Source organism: Phyllostomus hastatus, unplaced genomic scaffold (genome assembly GCF_019186645.2).
Source record: "Phyllostomus hastatus isolate PE091 unplaced genomic scaffold, TTU_PhHast_1.1 phas_scaffold_216, whole genome shotgun sequence".
Lineage (NCBI taxonomy): Eukaryota > Metazoa > Chordata > Mammalia > Chiroptera > Phyllostomidae > Phyllostomus > Phyllostomus hastatus.
The window spans coordinates 18,200,493-18,222,384 of NW_025334018.1; the positions used below are offsets into that span (position 1 = coordinate 18,200,493).

General features: G+C 46.8%; 1 non-coding gene across 1 annotated transcript; it reads right to left on the reverse strand.

Moving 5' to 3' along the window:
• Nucleotides 1-12,323: 12,323 nt before the first annotated feature.
• Nucleotides 12,324-12,429, reverse strand: LOC123804877. Its single transcript, XR_006783227.1, has one exon. It is a non-coding gene; the product is annotated as a U6 spliceosomal RNA (small nuclear RNA).
• Between the last annotated feature and the right edge of the window lie 9,463 nt (nucleotides 12,430-21,892).

Consider the following 21,892-nt stretch of genomic DNA (forward strand, 5'->3'; position numbering starts at 1 on the left):
ACAGGGAGGTGACGCACGTCCTAGGGTCACGCAGCCACTAAGTGACAGAGACAGGGTTTGGGCCCCAGCGTTACACATCCCGAACCCCTGCTGTGACTCACAGATGACGTCACTGCCCCCCCAGTTTCCCAGCTACGTGATTCCCCTGGCAGACCTTCCCCAGGTCAAATTTTTTTATACATCGAGAATATCAGATGTGATACCACTGTTTTCCAAATAGTAACAATGACTCCTGGAATTTCATACATGTATGAAGAGCAAGACACTACATGTTTATAGGCATTTGGATTTTGGTTGAACTAAAAATCAAAACGTTGGGCAAAGCCAGTGCACTTAGTTGACTTCAGAAAGCTAACTGCAGGCAGGATATTCTGGGCTGAGAGACACTGGTATGCAGGCAGGGAAGGGTATTGAGGAAATTAAGAGACCAGATTCTTTAGGATGCATGGCGCGGGTTTGTGCTTTTGGGAATTCTTACGACTGTGAATGGCGAGCGGAGTCGTGAGGCCTCCCAGCTGGTTATCGTCAGTCCCACGTCCAGGCAAGCGTGGGAGGGAAGACCCTCGTGGCGGCCCCCGCTTCCGTGCGGCCCCGCCCAGCGCGTCCTGCTCGGGGTGAACGCGCTACCGGAAAGCGAAGGGTTTGGAGGAGCATCCTGTGTCGTGGGTCCTTCGGTGCCCCAGCCAGGGCCTCCCGGCAGCCCCAGCCAGGACAGGCTCTTGGTGTCCCCGAGGCTGGGACGGAAGAATCCTTCTCAGTTCATACACAAGCCAGCCTGAGATGCTGAGAGAAGAACACGGTCAGGAATGCAGGTTGGAGTTCAAATGCTGCAGGTTCCATGTCCCTTTAGACGGGGGACTGGGGCAACTCGAGGGCATTCTGTCCCGTGTCCCGCAAGCCCAAGCCCTTCCATGCCGTCCCCGGCCCCTCTGCCTCTTGCACGCGAGCCATCCCACAGTCTCCTGTCATTGCGATGAGCTTGTCAGCCCTTCCCCAGACTGGTAAGAAAGATCGCATCAAAACTGGCTATTGTAAATGATAAACTAAGCTGTGATCGATTAGGCAGAAAATTTGAAGCTCATCCCACCTATGGGAAGAAAATGAAATTTAAAATGATTTTACATTATTTTAAAATACTGAATAATATAACTTTGATTTATAGACTTTTAGCACATTATTTGGGGCATCTCTTACCAAAGACATAGTACCGAAATCTAATTGATTGGCTTTTTTTAACCCCAGCTTTTCTTACAAGAAATTCTTTATTAATGCCCAAGTATATAGACGACAGCAATGACTGAAACACTAAATTATAACCAACAGGATGCTTTTGCACGATCTCTTTATACTTTAAGTGACATGTTAGAAGAAAAATATTTTCCTGCACACATCCCATTCTTCACGGTGAGTATGTCTGGCTATTGGGCAACAGGAGAAACAGGGTGTATGTGTGTAACTATTCTGATTATCCAAAGCGAATTGGAAGCGTCTGGGAAAACGCTTCTCTTTCATCTGACTTCACTCCCTGAAGTGCAATGCTGGAAGTGAGAAAACGGAGTGAGAAAAAGAAACTCACAATTTTTCACCTTCATGTTCTAGCACTTTCAGCCTGAACTGTTAATTGTCCTTGCGGCTGAACTCCTCAGTTCCAACGATAAAAAAGGTGATCTATTCCCACAGAAAATAAGTATCATTATAGAGGGTAGGGAAAATAATACAGGACAGGCAAAAGAATACCATTATAGGCAGCAGGGCAAAATAATAAACTCTGTGTTTCGCGTATTCACAGCTGTAAACCTATTTCTGCCCACACCTGTATTTATAGAGCACACAGGGTTTTCAGTTGAAACGTTCCCCTCAGATTTTGTTAATGAAAATAAATGCGAATATTCACATACTCCCTTTTGCCAACCTCGTAGTCTGAGAAACGTCTGGAAGTGACTTAAATATTTTTCCCTAAAATGTCTTGGAGAAAGATGAGAAACACGCCTGTCTCTCTCCTGAAGTTAATTCCGTGCAAACTAGAAATATAACTTCTTTTTTTGTATAGACAACTTCTTTAATCTTGGAAATCGCATTTAGAAAGCTGAAAACTTTTCTTTGCATAGGGAACAGAGTTCCTCAAAAAACAGCTTTGATTCTGTCGGTTGGTGCTTCTTCGTCTTCTCCTTCTCCCCAACAGAACCGACCGTGTTGTTTTCCCCTCCCACTGCCCTCCTCCCCCCGACGTCCCTCCCTCGTCCGAGGACAGCAGTTAGGTCCCCTGGGGGCCGCGTCTTCAGAATCACAGCTTCACCCGGGGCCCAAGTTAAGGCCCCTCCAGATGGTTGACTGAAGTGCTTTTGAGGATAGACTGGGGGGAAAAAAAATTAAGGGCAGTGCTGCAAATTATATAATAGAAGCCTAGAATGTAAGCATACACATTTTCATATCAGGCACCTCTTGAAAGGAGACTTCTATAATGGAAAAGCTTCCTATTTAGATCTGTTTCAGCCCTGGCTGCCTCCTCTGGTCCCAGCCCTCCGAGGTCACTCTGCAGATTTCGGTGGCACGAAAGCCTCCGCACCTTTTGCCCAGGTAGGTGGGTGTCCTGTGGATGCAAAGATGGGGCTGCTGCCGGCCCATCCGTTTTTGGAAACGTCGCTGTGCCTTTTAAAAATGTGTCCTTGCCTTGTGACTTTTGGAATGCAGAGCAAAAGAAAAGAGACCAAAACGATTTCTGGAAAAGTAAAATGGGTGAGGCCTGCTCATTCCTCCCACAGGCGGCACACACAAGGCCCGCGGGCCGGATCCGGCCCCCCACCTTGTTCCATCGGGCCCGCCACCTGGTTTCTACCCGGCGGCAGCACCGAGCTCCTGGCCCCTTAAGGGGCAGTTAGGGAGCAGTTACATGTACACGGTCCTAAAGTGACATTCGGCCCTTTGAAGGCAATCGAGAGCCTGATGCGGGCCCAGGTGACAATGAGTTTGAGACTCCTGGGACTGTCTGGCCCATGGCAGGTGGTCGATAAATGTGTGCTGAAGCAACAGGGGCGCTGTGCTCTGACCAAGTCAAGGTCATGGTCTTCTTAGCAGAGTATTTAGGTACTTAGGTTTAAAAATGAATATTCCACATTCCCCATTTTTATCCTGTCTTATTATTTGTGTTCTTAATGATCCCAAAGAAACATAATACATTTCTCCTTTCCATTGCTATATAAACCCCTGAGCCATCAGCTTGCTGACTGCCCTCACAGACTTACTTAGAGTGTGCTACGTAAAATGCTGAGGATCACAGCCCAGCCCTCAAAGAGCTCACAGTCCGGAGAAGAAGCTGTGGATTAAACCCTCCCCTGACAGATGTTAGCCGTAACAGACTTTCTGTGAGAAGCTCCTGTCTCGGGGAGGAGCCGCTTCTCTGGCCCAAATCCCAGAAAGAGGACAATGTCTGCAGCCACGTCGCACGCCCTGCAGAGCCGGCGGAGAAGAGAGCAAGGCATGAAACTTGGCTGTGGCAGCAGCTCACTGAGGTCTGCAGGGTGTTGGCCACCGCGGCGCCACCGGCTGATGGCTGATACACGCACTGTTTACAGGTTCTGGTCACTAGTCCAATAAACGCCCTACCCCCGGTGAGACTGGACTCAGAGCCCCGTGGTTAGCAGCAAGGGAAGTGTCAGCAGAGGCTGGGGAAAGGGGGACTCACTCAGGCACTTGGGAGCTTTGATACAATCATTCCTGCCCCCCCTCCCGTGGAAAGGAAGACAGTGCACCGAACAGGTCGGCCACTTCAGGCAGTGCTGCTGTGACATGGGACGGTGACTCATGCGTGCCGGTGACTCTTGGCCATCCTGGACCAGGTACAACGGGAAAAGATGACCGTGGAGGAGAATTAGTTAGTTTACGACTGGGGAATAGAGAGAAGCCAGAGATTCTGGCATTTGCAGGGTAAAAGAGGCAACTGTTCCTAAAAAATAACTAGAGAGAGATGAAGTTGAGAATTGCTTTAACTATAAAAAGCAGTTTAAAATAGCTTTGAGGCAGTTCTTTGCCTGGGATAACATCTCTGAATGTTTTAAGGTACCATCTAGCGAGCCACTGAAGGCTGACCAAACGGCCCAAGCGGGGAGTAGCCACGGCGGTGTGGCTTTGCTGCTTGTGTTCCGCAATCTCCTGGTGTAGATAAGATGGCCAGAGAGACGAACAAATAAATACGGAAGAGAATTAGGATGTGCCCACGTACATGCTGCCGATTGAAGGCAGAGAGAGTGAAACAAACTTCTGAGAGAATCCTATTCCCAAAGCACCGATCTGCCCGGACAACACAGGATGTCATCACTTGGGCCTTAACACGTGTTCCTGGCCCCTTCTGTGGGCAGCAAGGGGGATGAGAAGACAGCTCCGCACCCACAGCTGGCATCGTCACTAATACTTCCTTCATGCGTGGCCAGGCACGACAGTGGGGAAGGAAGGGGTGCTCTGAGAACAGACAAAGGGCTGGGAGGGCAATGCACGGAGGAGCCAGCCCACGGAGCAGGTCAGCCAGCCCAAGGGACAAGTTCGTATCCATGGCCGGATGTGGCCCGCTGCCCGGCAACACTTGCCCACGTAGGCTGTGGAAGTGCTACGGATCAGAGCAGGCATTATTGTGGGGTTCTGGGGTTTCCGCTTCTGCCGTGATTGGGTGGGACTTTGGGGAGGAGTGAGTGGGTGGTGGCGGAGGAAGGGAGGAAAAACATCTATTGGTGATGACAAGAATGACTCCTTGGTGACCAGGATCGCCGCGTTGTGCCCCGTGACTTGCCGCTCCCCTATTAATAGGATTCTCTTTCTCCGGCGCGTTTTCACCAGGCTGGGCTCTGGCCTGCACCTGCCTACGGAAATGGGAGTGGACGAGACAAATGCCACTTCGGAGCCGGAGCGCTCTCGGCTGTCCCGTGGGCACACCGATGCCCTTTTGCTCGGCCGTGAGCCTGGCACGGAGCTCCTCTGGCCCTTCTCCAGAAATGAACAGAGCCCGACGCTGCCGTCACTGCTGAGCAAGGGCCGGTGGCACGGGTGGCAGCATCTCCCTGGGCATTGCCCTGCGGATACGCCTAACAGTGTGGACCTTACGAAAGACATCGGTCAAATCAAACAAACTCCGCTAGCACTAGTCTTCCGGGAAATTTGGGTTGGTTTTCCGTTTTTTTGTTTGTTTGTTTTTTGCATACCTAATACACACGGTGTGATTTGCTTACTCAAGTCCTGCAAAACGGGGTCCTACGAAAAGAGGTAATAAGACCCCGTTACCAAAGAAATCACTGACTCAGGCCCAATTCCAAAAATCTTATTTTTAAGTGAAAAATGCATTTTTCAGCAGAAATTACCTTTTGGGGAAAAAAAATGTATTCTTTTTGCATGTTTGTTGATGATTACTAAGAAAAGAAAGGTGTGTTTGTTTTCTCTTTCTTTTTCATTGAGATCCAGACTGCCTAAAAAGACAATCGCCTTTTTTTTCCCCTTTATGTAATTGCTGCAAGTTAAAGCTGCTTTATGAATTTAAATTATTGAATAATTAAACCTATTTAGAGCGCTAAGGGAAGGTGATGCTGACTACTTAATTGGTGTGTTCTCCTTCTATTTAAAGCCTTGCCAGCCTTCCCCTTTAAATACCTCCGTTTAAATGACTCTGAAGCTGTACAAACCTTGTTGTTGTTTTTAATAATTGAAGAAACATATTTTTAGCGTGCACGCAGAGAGATAAAGCCTGGAAAACTTAATCTGGGCAGCTGCATACACAGCATTGCTTGCACAGTTTGCTTTTTTTTCATACAGTTTTAGATCGGAAGGTACGCCACAGCCCTTAAGTAATGATAAGCTAACAGAAATATCAATATTACTTTTTATAAATCTGGGATGCCAGCACTGGGGTGGCTGTTCCCGAAGTCAGCAGTGAATCCACGACGGGGCATCTCTTGGCCTGGGCTATGGGCTGACTTTCTGTTTGTTCATAGCCTAACAAGGGCAGTCAAGTTTATTTTATTTTTTTAAGATTATATTTATTTATTTTTAGATAGAGGGGAAAGGAAGGAGAATGAGCGGGAGAGAAACATTGATCGGTTGCCTCTCGTGTGCCCCCTACTGGGGACCTGGCCCACAACCCAGGCATGTGCCCTGACTGGGAATCAAACCGAAGACCCTTTGGTTCGCAGGCCCGCGCTCCATCCACTGAGCCACACCAGCTGGGGGGATGGTCAACTTTATTTATAGACGTGTCTCCATCTTTGCAGTTGCATGATCTACTTTTCATTCTTTTCTGTTATCCTTAGCTCTTTTTCTGCCAGTTAATACTTTGCTAATGTAGCATATTTTTAGTTGCTAGGTTTAAAATCTGATCAAACTGGACATTGAACAACAATGGAGCCATATTTGAGAGGCTTTTTTTTAGGGTTTATGCCAGGGAATTCCTATAAATAGATCCTTCTAGAACTTCTGGTAACTGTTTTGTGCTGAATTCGAACTTCTTCCAGGGTGAAAAGCAGCTATTGAGGACACCTTTGTTTACTTTCATTGTAAAGTCTGATATATATTTACTGACTTTCCGTCTGCCTTTTGTGTCAGGTTCTTGTCTTTGTACCCTTTCCTTTCAAGAACGATCATGCTGTTACTATTATTCTCATTATAAAGTGGGTAGGGTAACCTCCATTGCTTTTCCTCGCTCATTGCCAGATGGCAGGCTAAAGTGAGAATTCAAAAAAATAGCACAGATTTGATTCATTTGGGGGGGATCATCAATAATTCAGAATTAAATGTCAATTTCAGGAAACCGTTTCTGAGACGCCTGCTAGGTTATAAAGCACATAAAACTAAGAAGCAATACTTATTGCCGCCGTGTACCAAGTAGTATCACAGTAAAGGTTGAGTGTGTATATTTTAGATGATGCTCTAAGTGAGAACCCCGAACCTCTCGGGGGGATCAACAGGTGGAAGAGGGTAAAGGAGACGCAGACCGAGAGGAAGTGGGAAGCGGTGCTTCCGCCGCACGGAGGGACGGGCTCAGCCCCGAGGAGGGGCGGCACGTGGTCGCAGAGCTATCGTTTCCAGCTATCACAGGGTCCTCACATCACGGCCTTGTTTTCAGTGAACGTGTCAAGGTTGGTAAATCTTGGGAGCAGACACGTGTTCGACAAAACTGGGAAATATTTCTCCTCACCTTCCAGAAATACCCATGAAGTTTTATTTTCCCATAAAGGCAAAATCCAATTTTTCCACGGGGAAGGGAAAACAAAACAAAAACAAAGTTTAAAGAGTTATGAAGTTGCCCTGAATGTATGAAGAATAAGAGTCATTATGGGCACTCATTCTGAAGATTCACACCTTTGAGGGGTTACTCAATATAACCGTGAAAAATATAGTAAAGTGTTGTAGTAAATGGGGGGAAAAAGACAAAACCCCGATTAAAGTTTACTGCTTCTAAATTTGACATCAAAATGTACTGAAAGTTATTGTTATTTAAAATAATGCCTGACCTACCATATTTTTTTTTGTTTTCAGTTAGAATTGCCATGGAACCCTCAATCAAAATATTGTAAATCCAAGCCAATTAACAGCGAAATGTTTATTCGGAATCTGAGTTATGTAGCTTCAGTGAAGGACAACGTCATTCACAAACTGCCATTTGTGGCCATTTATTTTCAAAGGTAGATAGAAAAGATAGGAAGGATTCTGGCATCTGTATGCAGATGGTAAGCCCAAATAAACCAAAAGAATTTCCTCTCCCTACGCATTCGTTACCTGATATACCAGCCCTGTGTATAGCTGCTATTAAAACTTAGAGAAAATGCCAGTTTACCTCGAACTAACTTGTACAAATAAACCTGAGATTACAGAAAGGACAGCCCCCAGCCCTCATTAAGATTTTTTTAAAAATCTGCACACTTATTTTAGAGGAAATCAGTGAACTGCAGAAAAAAAAAAGAACAAAAACACTCCAAAAACCATCGTGCTTCCCTGCGCCCAGAGGCCAGGAGGGGGGATGGAAGCCGGTGGAGAGGGGCGGCCCCGCGGGACTGGCAGAACGGCCGCCTGCCCGGCAGGGGTGGGTGTGTGGGGAGCCCACAGCCCCGGGGGGGCAGAAGCCTGCGGCTCGGAGCTGCAGGGACTCGGAGGCCTTCACAGAGGGCACCGACGTCTGAGCTTCCCCTCCTGAACGTGGGCATAACGTGCGGACTCAGACTCGGTTGCTTCTAATTTCTCTCTCTCTCTCCGGAGGAGTGAGAACGGGCCCCTCACTTAAATCTCTACCAGGCTGTCCCCACCCACGCTTCCCTGTCCTTTCTGCCAAACATCAGTCCTCGCAGGTGGGGGACAGGTCACTGAACATGCAGCCTGTCGATGCTCACGTTATTTGTAATAAAATGATGAAACTAATAACTGGAATGTGGAAGCACAGCCTGTGCCCTCAGCATACGCTGAAGGGCAGTGTAGGGAGGCTCTAATTTTTGGCTGTGTTGGCATAAACCTGGGGTTTAGAACCCACTGGAAGTCTGTGAAGTGCTAGTTCCTAGGGATATGATTAGCTGTTTCCAAAATAACGTGAAATAAAATTTTAAATCTTCACTGTTCAAGGAGGGTTGGCAATGTTGCCTACGGATTTCCCTTGCAGGGAAACCACAATGATAGTAATATTTTAAAGGCTTGGAGAGGTCTCCATGCAAATAAGCGTGAGAGTCTCCCAAGCAAGCATCGCCACGGCCTCCCTGAGTTTGGAGCTCTGGTTACAACCTGGTGTTCTCCGCGCCGTGATTTGGGTAAGGCTACTCCAGAACAACATAAACTAGGAGCTAAATCAGCTCTCCAGAGACCTTCGGGCAGGATCGATATTCAACACCACCTGGATCGTAACTATGTCTTCAGCTTCGTTTACTTTATGTTATGGACCTGACCTTTTGACACACAAATAAATCAAGAAACCTCTCTGAAAACCGCACCGCCAAACTCGGCCAACCACCTGTCTAATACACACACGCTTTGGTCAAAGCGGGGAGTGAGGTGGGGAGAGGGGGAACGGGCTCCAGGTGGCAGATTCGACCGATAGAAACTCCTTGTTATACAATAACTTATGGGGGTGTGATGTACAGCTCAGCGCAGGTAACAAACGTGGGTGGAGGCAGTGGGTAGAGACTTGTGCGGGGTCCCTTTGTAAGTCACGTAAACACTGAAGCACTGAGGTGTTGTACCCTGGAAACTAATATCATATGCTACACAATTATAATTAAAAATAAACTTAAATAAGCCCTGACTGGCGTAGCTCAGTGGATTGAGCGCAGGCTGTGAACCAAAGTGTCGCAGGTTCAATTCCCAGCCAGGGTACATGCCTGGGTTGCAGGCTATAACCCCCAGCAACCGCACATGGATGTTTCTCTCTCTCTCTCTATCTCCCTCCCTTCCCACTCTAAAAATAAATAAATAAACTTAAATAAACGTGTTATTAAATAAATAATAAACTTTGAAGGCCTCCCCACCCCCTCCCAACCTGGACCCCCTATGTCTGCAATAGCTCTAAAAATTATACTGCTTGTCAAACTCTATTGTTGCAAAATGGCAGTAGCAGCCACAAATGGGCGAAGCAAAGTCACCCATGAAGTTCGGCAATCCATAAAGTAATTTGCTCAACTTTGTGCGGAGCCCGCTTGGCACCCGCAGTTTCTCGGCTCTCCCTGAAGGCCGGCCACTGCTTCCTCTGGACGGGGTTCGCTGAGCTCGCCGCATCGGTGAAACCCTTTCCCAGAGAACGCGTCCTACGCGGCCTCCCTAACGGTGCCGGCTGAACGCCTTCCTCCCGGTGACACGCGCTTGCGTCCAGTTAAAACTCCACACATTATTCCCAGCTCCGACGAAGGTGGGCACTCTGCACGGGTGATTTATCCCTTTCCAAGGTTTAAACTTGGCTGAGTCATGATCGACTTTCCTTCGAGGATGGCTGTCCACAACTGCTCCTCCTCTTTCCTCTGCCATGTTATCCTGAAGTGGTTTCAAGATTCTACATTACCTTTTTCTTTTTACAATGATGAACACATTGAGAAAGGCAGTGTAATAATCTCTTTGGTCTTCACTCTGCTTGATTTCTTGTTTTTAAAATTCTGACTGTATGTAATCACTCCTTAATAGTTTGTGTATTCCTTACAGTTCAGGAAAATGTATAGGGCAACAGATCAGGGCTTTGGTTGGCAGGATGGGTCAGTAACTAGTCGGTTTCTTAAAAGGCACGTTGCCAGAGGGAAGGATGCAGCTGCGTCTCATGAACCAGAGCCAGTCCGTGTGACCGTGGGCAGCTGCAGAGCGCGACAGGGGCCCGTGGACACAGGTAAGCGGCTTTCCGGGAGCGCTCCTGATCACGTCGGTGCAGTAATGCGGTACTCAGTCTCTGTGCTTCTGACGCAATGCCCTTCATTAAAATGTCAAATATTTCAGAACCTAGTTACGGTGGTGCCTATAGACTTGTATTTTTGGTCCACGATCACGAGCTTTTCCCTGTCGTCCTCATGCAGTGGCTGACTTACGTATAAACTGAATGATGTTAGGCTGGTTCAGCTCCTCATGAAGACATGTGCTGCCCTTTGTTTGATTTCGTTTTGCTTTTTGCAAGCTACCTTGTTTTCTAGCTTGGTGCTGCCTGTTCAGCTATTAACGTTTCACACAGGGAATTCTCTGGAAGTGTGCCTCCTCCTTGTTTGAACAAGCCCTGAAATCCATCGGCGGAATGCCTGTAAAATAAGTTTGGTTTCTTCTAGTTTTAAGTGAAGGACCTCGCCCAGTGGCTGAACTAATGACTCCTCACGAAGGTGTCTAAAGGGAAGGGTGAGTGATACGTGTCAACGTGGGGTCCGGCACACATACCGCCCCCGTTTTATTGCAAAATATTTTATTACGTAATCACCAGCATGTCGTTCTGCAACATAACACGATCACACTCAAGCACGCCGCGTGACATTTTCGGGGAAATGTTCAAATTGAAACTATACATTATTACACCCCTATCATGACCCTGCCGGCCACACCGAGGCAGGCGTGCCTTCGGCCGGACCGGGTACCGCACAGCTGTTTCTGCGACATGTAGAATCGAATGTGAGCACACCGCAATTCTAAGGTGTTTTACTGCGACTGGGAGGCTGGTGCTAGGCTGCACCTCTATATCCCAGCTCTATTTCTCCGTCCACTCCGGAAAACCCGATCGGAAGAGCAAAGTGAGGGCGGACAGGAACACTGAGAAATGAGACGGCACGGAACAGCTGCCCCACAGCATGCGTCGGGGCCATTGACAGACCTGCTGGAAACCGGCGGCGGGGAACGGGGACTGCTCCATCCGTCTCAATGAAGAATGTGTAAACATGGGGAATTCGTTTCCTGAAAAATCAGCTGGAGGACAGCAAGAGGCCTCCTGGGCTGACTTTCCAGAAATTACTCCGGAGTTCCATTCACAAGGCCCAGTAGGAGAGCTGAGACGTCTGCCTCCTCAAGATTGGGGAGTGGGGGGTGGGGCGCAGGGGGCTTCTGCTGCGGGCTGAGTCAAAGAGCTTCCTTCTGTCCCCGAATATGGCAGCTGCCACACACACACGTGCCACATCCTTTACAAAGCTGACGACAGTCACAGCGGACGGAGATCTAACACTCCAGTGCTTGTGCACACCATCTTTAATGCCAGAGCCTTACAGTCCCCGTTTCTGCTTCTGGGACTCACGGAAGAGCGTCGGGTCGGAGGAGTCCAGGGCACAGACAGAACGCACCTGCTGGGAACCCGAAGATGCGGTCCCTGAGCACTGCCCCGTGGGGAGGCGCCATCAAAGGGGCTGTGGCGACTCAGAACACCCACCACCAGCTGACCCTTTGTCTCCCTCTTTCACGTCTGTATGTCCCACTCAGAACCTTTTAACCCTTTATCGCTGTCCCACTAAACTAGACTCTTTTGAGCGTGGACTTTCTTATAATGCAAATACAGATCTATTTCTACAGACAACAGTGAAGCAAAGCAGTCTTCGGTCCAATGGAAAAGATCAAGATTTGTTTTTCTTTTTTAACCCTCACCCAAGGATATGTGTATTGATTTAGAGAGAGAGGAAGAGAGAGAGATACATCGGTAGATGGCCTCTCGCATGCACCCCAGCGGGGACTGAACCCGCAATCAAGGCATGTGCCCTGGCCGGGGATCAAACCTGCAGCCTTTCCATGTGTAAGACAATGCTCCAAACAACCGAGCCACAGGCCAGGCTGCAGGTCAGGGTTCTGAAGTAGCTGACTTTGGGCCCTGCTGCCATGAGTAGACTTGCTTTGTTGATCTCAGATGTGAAGTCTCTTTACCTGTCACTAAAACCAGGGAAGGCCCCACGTGTTTGTGCGTCCTCCTTGTGCAGGGGACATGCTAATATTACTCTGTGCCATCCCGATTTTAGTGTATGTGCTGCCGAAGGCAGCGCTGGAGCTGGAGTTTTGAGGCTGACCGTGGAGTCTGTTACGAGGCTAACTGGGTGTTGTTCTGAATTTCAAAGCCATAGGGGACTGGTCGTGTTCATTGGGGACTGGACGTTAGCACTCACATAACAGTGTGAGTTTCCTTAGCAAAATCTGCAAGTTACTTGGATCCTTTCCCAGGTTACATAATGGCCGTGTTTCAAATGATCTTATACCCATTTCACTTGCTTCATAAAATTTCTAGCGCAGTCACAATTTATGCAGGGGAAACATTTTCATTTATCGAGGTCCTGTTCTCTTGATTGTTCCCATATATTTTTTATTTTCTCTCTCTCTCTCTAAATTCAAGCCAAATAACGAGAGAGCAATCGAGGACAAATTCAGAAGACAAACATTCATTTAACTAATCTGTTATATAGTGCTTTCAGACACACAAATTTATATCCTAGTTCATCTCCTTACCACAAAGTTCATCTCCTACCGCAAAGTTGGAGTTTAGTGGAAATTTTAAAATGTAATAGCACTTTAATGTGAAATATACAATGATGTGTATAAATTAGAATTTTATTCCTCCATTTTACTCTCTGCACCACCTGCTTCATGGTCTGGACCTCCTTTCTGTTTTAAGATCTTGCTTCTGAACTTAAAAAGCCGGCCATCTACCATGGCAGTCGGGACAAGTACATGCAGCCGTAAATAATAAAACAGAATTGTTTACACAGTGCCACAGCAGGGCTGCAGATGACAAAGTTGTTTGCAGACACACCTTACGATTCTCCTTACCGACGGTCAGACACGTTGAACTGGGTCGAATCGGTATTTTCCTCTTAGGGGCTGGACACCACGTGCGTGGACTCGACGGCTCCCTCGGCTGCTCTCTCCACAGCGTGTGGCGTCCACAGACACGGACGCAGCTGCGCCTGTTTCCCTCTTTGAGTCTCTGACTCCCCCTCCCTCTCCGATCCACGGTGCAGACCCCTGTCAAAAATAATCTTAATCCTGTATCACCCAGCCTGACACCTCCAATGCTTCATACTTGTTAGTACTTTACCGGTCACCACGGGATCAAAATACAAACTCGTGAAAGGGGTATATTATAATTCTTTCTCCTGTCCTCTCACTTTGCACATGAAGAGAAAAAGCCTCGGAGAGAGAGGGAGAGTGGTTTCCCCACCCACGGCAACTTTCACACTTGGTGCCCTCGATAGATCCACTTATTCAGCATTCATCAAACATTTACGCAGTGCCAGGAGGACTCGGCAAAGAACCGCACTTTCATCCTGATCTCCTCAATGCCCCGCAGTGGGCCTGGCCCTCCCGTGTGTGCGAGCCGTGCTGACCGGATGGCTCCGTGGGCACGTGACCGAGGCGTGTCCAACACTCTGGGAGTGCAAAAACGGTACCGCTCTTGCATTACATAACCCAGCGACAGTGGCTCCTCCCAAATCTCAGAACAGAAGACACTACGGGTTGGGAGCTGGCTTGGCAAGGTATGCTCGATTCCTGATTCAAACCTGCGTTTATACGGCATCGATATGCCTTTCCGCCTTCCAGGCTGGTTTGCAGAACTGAAGAGAAAGGAAGGGGTCATGCTCCCAGCCAGCCCTAGTGCAACCACTGCCCGTGGCAGACCCCCGAGTCAGCCTGCAGAGAGATACGTCTCCAGCAAACGTTGCAGAAATTCATTCATACAGCACATGCTCACGAGTGTGTAGGTTCGTGAGGGGACGATTCCCAGCCTGTGGGGCCCAGAGCTCTAGTTTCCTGGGTCGGTCCACCTGGTTTGAAGCGTCAACTTTACAATTTACCGCTGATGTAACCTTGGCGTGCTATTCAACTACTCTGTGCCTCTGTTTCCTAATTGGTAAAATGTGGATAATTGTTGCACCTACCTCATTGGGCTTTTGTGAAAAGAAAATGAGTAAATACTTAGGAAATGCTTAAATAGTATGTTTCTCTATTGATAAGAATGATGTCTGTGATATGTATATATGACCATAATACTCTCACTATGCAAGGGATTCAGAGATTCCTTAAGAAATAGTCCCAGCTTCGTGAGATTTTAACCGGTTACCTTATTTTAGGTTGTCTTATGTATGATCTAAACATCTGTATGCAGACTCCATTTTCTTAAAAGATATAGATTTATTTATAAGTATTTATATTACTATTTATAGATTATATTCTTACCTATATTATATATTTGGTAGAATATATACATTTTTGTAATACACTAGGTTTTATTCCTTTGGCTGCTTTATTACTTTGAAGATCATTGTGACTCATTCTTGAGCTCAGTCTTATTTTCACTCCTGAGTATCCCTGTGTGACCCCGAGAGAGATGCACCGGGTATCAGAAATGGAAACCAAACAGTAGTTCTCAAATTAAGTCTCCGGTTTCTTGGAAATGCTATTATTTTTCTTACAGATTTCTTGCTCTGTCAGGGTTCTTGGCCTTGGAATTAATCATAAGATCTTCTCAAGCAGACATTTTATTATTCATTGTCTTTAAACACTTAATGGTGAATTTTCTGGGGATTTCTAGCAGCAATGTTTCCTCATCTGGGCTCTGTATTCTACAATTATCTAATTTCTTTGCCAGCCCCTTCCCAGTGGAGTTAATGACCTCCCCTGCTTTCCAAGGGCCATAGCCTTCAGGGATGTAACTGCACAGGTACATGTAGATATATATCTTGATATTCCCAAGTTGATAAATATATTCTCCTACTTTCTCTTGATCAGATTCAGAGAACTGTAATTTGTCCATTTTGGATCAGAGGCAATGGCATGATAACTATCACCATTCTGCCACAATGTGGGCCTGGTGTGTTGCAATATTTAATAACTCTTCTGGCCCAACCACAATGTGGAAGCACTACAGACAGACACTGGCCAAGGAGGTGACCTTATGTGTGACATGGCTGTGGCAGTCGACACCGACGGCCGTGCCCACTGGCAGGCTGGCCACTCCCAGAGTCTCTGAATGGCCTGCAGGTTCTTAGTCACTGGCCCATCCGAGTCATTTCTGGATTTCACTGGGAAGGGGTGGAGTTTAAGCGTCTCTACAGACTGACCAGTACCACAACTCTGTGTTACAATAGCGGGTTTCCTTAAGGAAATTTAGGCTCAGTGTAAACTCTATCCTTTCAATGCCTCTGAATAATAACAGTCAATACAGCAACGACAAATCTAATAGTGCAGGTGTCATTTTAAACACTTGCTTAAAGTGGGGAGTCTGACGCCACACCTTACATTTGATGAAAAAGACCCTGTGTTGTCTGGATGGAAGGGAGCGTGAGGCATTACCCAGTCAATGGCAGCAGCACTTGGAAGAGCACCTTTGCACGGGTATAAACACTCTGCAAGCTGGCGGACTCTGGCGTTGAATATGCACCCCTCCTGTCCCATGTGACTAATGTACGCGTGATGTTTGTTCTTACCCTGCAAACCTTATGACCCCAGAACTGACTTACTGTTTGTAAACCATTTTCTGTGTACACATTTTTTCTTATTTCACAAAAATTATTTTATAAGTATGTCCTTGTAAGCATTTGCTACTTTATTTAACAAATATTTACTGAGCACCTACTATGGGCCAGGTACTGGACTTCCTTCCGAAGTCTTTGCCCTTCGGTAGCTTATGATGTTGTGATGCAAACGCACAGCAACGTCACAGGCGGGAAGTGTTAGGAGCGACTCATTATGCGGGGCGATGGCAGTATGTATCGTAATATCTGGGAGGGGAGGATATAAAGACTTTTTGAAGGAAATGACAAAAAGCTAAGATGCAATAGACGAGGAGGGAGCCCACTGCGCGCTCTGGCCCTCAGCTCCGGGGTCGGGGATGGAGGGTCGGTGCCTGGAAACGAACCTCGGGCTTGCTTGTTTGTCTGCTTAGTTCTCCAGCCACAGTCCGCTTCCCGGTGTTACTGGGCCAGGGTCCGTGTGCCCGAGGCTTCCAAAAGTCAGAACTCACAATGTCAGAGTTTGGAATAAAGGATGATTTATGGACGGAGAAGGCACCAGTGGGGAAGATTGTGGATCTAGTCCTTAAATCCATCAGAAGGAAGTACAGAGTTCAGGTCTTTTAGGTCAAGGGAAGGGGGGATGGGGGGGCTGTCTTGGAAACGTTCAGGCCATGGGCAGAGTCCCAGTATTGATTAGTGTGCGCATGTGCAGGACCAGGCATGAGCCGGCAGCCCGAAGGCTGTGAGAACAAGGTGAGTCAGAGAGACTAGCACTTTCTCTCCAGTACACCCGCACACCTGCAGTGGTGCCTAGGAGGAAAGGGGACTGAGGAAGACGCAGGCAGGGAGACACAGCACACACAAAGGCCCGAAGGCCAAAACCTCCCCATTGTCCTGGGGAGAACATTCAATTTCAGTGTGGCTGAAGACTGGTGGTGGGTGTGGACTGTGTTGGAGATGGAGAGATTAAGTAGAAACTACATCATAGAATACCCAGTGAACCACCTCATTATTATGCGCACTACAGGAGATACATTTGAAATATTTGGGGGGGTCAAGAACATCATAATTTTGTGTGTGCGAAAAATACCAACTCGTTTAATGGAGGGTGAATTTCCTGTAGCTTTCCCAGACACGTGGTTCCATTTTTCCCCAGGGATGACCTCTCGCACCTCTCGGGATGACAGGCTGTTGCCCTTCAAACCCTGTCTCTATTGCTTCTTATGAGAGTTTCACTGTTGGCATTTGTTTAGCTTTCTGAATATAACAATCATTGTTATTCTAATTGTCTCTTTGTGCTTCAAAGGCTGCCCTTCTGTCGCCTGCTGCCAGGAACAACGCACTGTTTCTGCATAAACCACGCTGGCCCTGCTCTCCCGCCTTCCCCATGCAGATGGCAAACAGTGACGGGGTTACTTAATTTTCTCATTGTCATGGCAGAGTCTGGAACCAGAGCTGCCTGCACACAGAGAAAGCTTCGCCTGGAAACATGTTTTTTTTCTGTAATTTATTGTAGGCATTCCCAGAAAGTCAGAAGCTGTTTACTACATGAATGGAACATCATAGACTAGTGCAGATTGTCTGGGGAGGGAGGGTAATTTCTCTTCCTTTTGATCTGACTAGGAGTTGTTCCAGCCAGAGCCTCTACCATTCGTGGGACCAATTACCCTTTGATTTCTAATTTCCATTCTCCAGCGATTAACCTACAGCTGAGCAGTTCTTTCTATTAATGGAAAGGAACAACAACCTATTGTTTAGGAAAAACTGTTTCCCTGCATTTACCTTTCACTTAGGGGTTTTCTGCCCTTAATTCCAATATTTTGGAGGTAATTTTATTTTGTTCATATGTGTTATTGGAGTTATTTTTGTCTGTTGTGCTGGGTATTGGAATTTTCCATTATTCTTATTTGTTCTTATTTATTGTGTTGGTAAGTCACAGTATTTCCCGATTTTAATATTTTTGTGACGCTTTACACATTGTTTGCGATTTCATTCAGTGGCATAGAGATCGCACGGCCTCATTAGCATCCTCCATTGCCCCCAAACACAATCGGCAGTGAGGCTCGAAGGCACAGTGAAGACTACACTCCCACGCCCCTCTAGTGGTTAAGGGTGGACTTGAGCCTATCCTCTGGCCAGTAGAGGGATCTTGGAAATCATGGGCCATTTCTGCATGCTTCTTGCCCATTCTTTGTTAATCTCTCCATCTTATTGTTGAAATGTAGACGACTCCTTAGATATTAAGATTTTAAGGGATGGAGGACTGGCAGATTCCAGGACCGCATTTCTCTAGAATAAGCTTCTAATATGTTTAATCGTGCTTACATGGGGCTACCTAGATAATTCAGGATATTCTTATGTTTAGGTGAGCTGATTACAACCTTAAGCCCATCTGAAACCTTAATTTCTCACCCCTGCCACATGCAGGGGTGAATGGTGGTCCCCCCACATAGGTCCGGCTGGGACCTGTGAATGGGACTTAATCCGGAAAAGGGACCTTTGCAGCTATAACTACGTTAAGGATCTTGAGGTGGGATCATTCTGGATTAGAATAAGACCTAGCTCCATGGCAAGTATTGTAGAGAGACGAAAACGGAAGAAGATGCAGGAGAAGCCCACGTGCAGAGAGAGGCCGAGCCTGGAGCCACGGAGGCTGGAGCCAAGAAGCACACGGAACCGTGAGGAACTGGATGAGGCGAGGGAAGATTCTCGCCTAGGTCCTTCAGCACACGTTACCCTAGTAACACCGTGACTTCGGACTTCCAGCCTCCAGAACTTCGGGACAGCAAGTTCCCGCTGTTCTAAATACCAGGTTTGTGGTGACTTGTTATATAACAGCCCTAGGAGATGCACCATATAAAGTAGCACATTCCCAGGTTCTGGGAATTAGGACATGGCATTTATGAAAGCCATTATTTTGGCTACCACGTTATATAACCCTATTAAGTATCAGTGACTATACAAAGTAATGCCATCCTGCAGAATTAACTTTTAATTTTAGAGGCCCAACGTACACCTCAAGCAACTGCTGTGAAGTACAGATTGGCTGCTTTAAACCAGAGAGGACAACGGTAAGGTAATGCCACCTGACTTTATTAACGTTAATGACAAATTGTATGGATGAGAATATCCAAATACTCTCTCTTTCATTATGTATTGCTCTACAACAAACTTCTCCATGACATAAAGGCTTAAAACAATAATTCTTTCACCTCCTCATTGTTCTGTGGGTCCGGAATACGGGCAGCACGTGGCTGGGATCCTTCAATGGGCTGCATTCATTTAGTGGCTTCGCTGGGCTCAAAATTGTCAAACTTCACCCACAGCCTCAAGAGCAGCAGAAGCGCGACACCCAGCATTTCTCTCTCACATTCTGTAAGTCGGTGACAGTCCCAGGGCCAGCCCTGTGTCCAGGGAAGGAGACACTGACGTAACACCTCAGACGAGGCTTGCTTAGGTGAGTGGCTGTGACCATATTAACCCATCACACGCAGGGGACACTGCACAGGAGCTCCATGCTCACCAGGGCACTCACTGTCCTGAGTGCGCCCACACTTCTAATTACTTTTAACAGTGGGCACCACAACTTATGCAGCCAGTTCTGAACACAGGTACTAACCAGAAGGTAAAATAAAAAAGTATTAAACTTATTCTTCAGGTGATAAAAAGGATTTATAGATGTTTCGTAATTTGTATAGATTTCTATATATAGCAAGGGGTGGGGTCTCTAAGTCCAGATCTTGTATTCTTTCTACTAATCTTTTCTACTTGACCTACATTCTTTTTCAAGTATAAAATAAAAAAAAAATCAGAATTTGACTATGTGCCTGTTACTTGCCAAGCGAAGAGCTTTGAAGGCTTTTAGGAATAATTAATCACATTATTCTTTACCACTGTTTTGTCATAAGGAGGAAACCCTCTCTTCAGAAGCCATAGCAGTCTCCCCAGATGGACCCGGCTTGGCTCACTCTGGTTGCGTGCCCACCACTGTACTGAACTCTGCCACCTATGGAGTAGAGCATTCCAACGGACCAGGCTAGAGTCTCTGAAACAGCCCCTAAACTGGAAGTCATGTTAAGTACCACTCAGACCTTACTGTTACTGAACAAAGAGGGGGGGCCTGGGACCATATACTATTACCTGAAAGGAACCCCCCAGGTTCGTTATGTCCACCGCCAGAGGAAAGACATCTCTTAATGCCAGAGAGATTTGTGAAAAGGAAAGGAAATGTTTATTTGATGCTGTACGGAATTAAAGTAGGGACCTAATGTCTTCGTCAAAATCCCAAAGTCCCTTCAAACACTCACAAACACACACAGTCCTTCCTTCCCCGCTTTGCCCAGTCTGGGGTACCATGTTGCAGGAAAAGAAATAGAAGTCTGTGGCTCAGGAAGCCCCCAGTTCTTCCCAGTAATTCGTCTCAGCTGGTCGGCCTCCCTCGGTTCCTGGGACCATCAGCTGTGTCTCTGGGATCTCTGCTAAAGCCGGGTGGTGGTTCCTCCTACTAATGCTGCGGGGGTCCCCACTCTGGCAAAGCCGCAAGGTTCTCTCTCCACCACTCCAACCACGTGGTTCTCTCTCCCCCAGGGCCATGGGAGTCCCCACTCAGCCAAAACCGTGTGGTTCTCTCTACAAAGCTGCGGTGTCTGGGTTTAAATCCCTGTGCCAGTCTTCCCCTACAGCCCCATTTCTGACTCCTCCCACACTCGGCCTCACATGCCAGAACTCACATCCTTCCAGCTTTACTGGGCTGCCATCATGAGTCTGGGCAGGTATGGCCCCATGTTATGGAGCCAATCATCTTCAAGCTCCCACGCAGGCACTGTAACTCGGGGGACCTGCCCCCCAGTTATGTCTTGGTGGGGAAGTTACTTCCATTCCCCTGGCTGAGAGCATGGCCACAGCTGTTTAACATGTCTATGTAACCAGTTAAAGGTTATAGATATATTGAATGACCATGCCATGGATTAGCTGCAAAGCTGTTGTACAAAACAGCCCTGCATGTTCTTGCTCCGTGTGTCCCTTCCCCCAACTCACACCTGTGGGGGAAGGGGTGAAGACACCTTAAAATCTCCTGGACACCTTGAGTTCTGGACCCCATTTCAAATGCCCATTTGGGGTCCCCCCTCTTGGCTGCACCCTGTAACATTATGAACTAAAATTGAAGAGGACTAGCCCCTGAAAGCCATGGTTGACAGGCAAACACAGCATCCCTGTCAACACTAAGTAGTTGAGTTGCGCTATTAAACCATCGTATTCATATTGTAAGACCCACGATCTTTTTCAAAGCACAATGCCCATTTCTGGGCTAACTCTGCGTTATTACTACTATCTCAGGGCTCAATTAATTCTCAGTGACACTATAGGCAGTGACCTCCTGGTGTTAGAAAAACATCTATGTACATATTCATTACTTAAATGTGCCATCCCATCAGGCATTTAGAGAAGCAGCTATTGTTAGTAAATAGGCTGTCCTAGTATCTTATGAGTTTATGTGATTCGAGGCTAGTCATTTGTAGATTGTATGTATGATGGTAATGTTACATGGACAGTCTGTGATTGTGGCCACAAGGCACAGGTTATTGCAAAGTGATCACAGGAAAATTAACTGCCATCATTCCCGCCCTGCTTTTGCCAGCCTCTATCCTAGATAATTTTTGCAATAATTCATTGCAGTTCTGTTATTCTGCATTGCATATGGAAGCTAGAAGTCTTCTTTCATCCTAAAATATTTTGGTTCAAAGTCGACCTGTGGGTTTTTCTTTCTACAGTGTAATCTTATTTCTTGCCATGTTTAGTGAAATATATAACCTATATAGTCATTTCCTGGGTAGAGATAGATAGATACAGACTGTGGGCGTTTAAAGTGAAGCCTTACTTTTTAAATATGATCCATTTGTACTGGAAATAAGCAACAAAAATATGTTGATAAAATATCAAGAACAAAGTTATTTTAAATTGAATTTGAAGCATAAGCAGTAAATGCATTTTTAGATCCA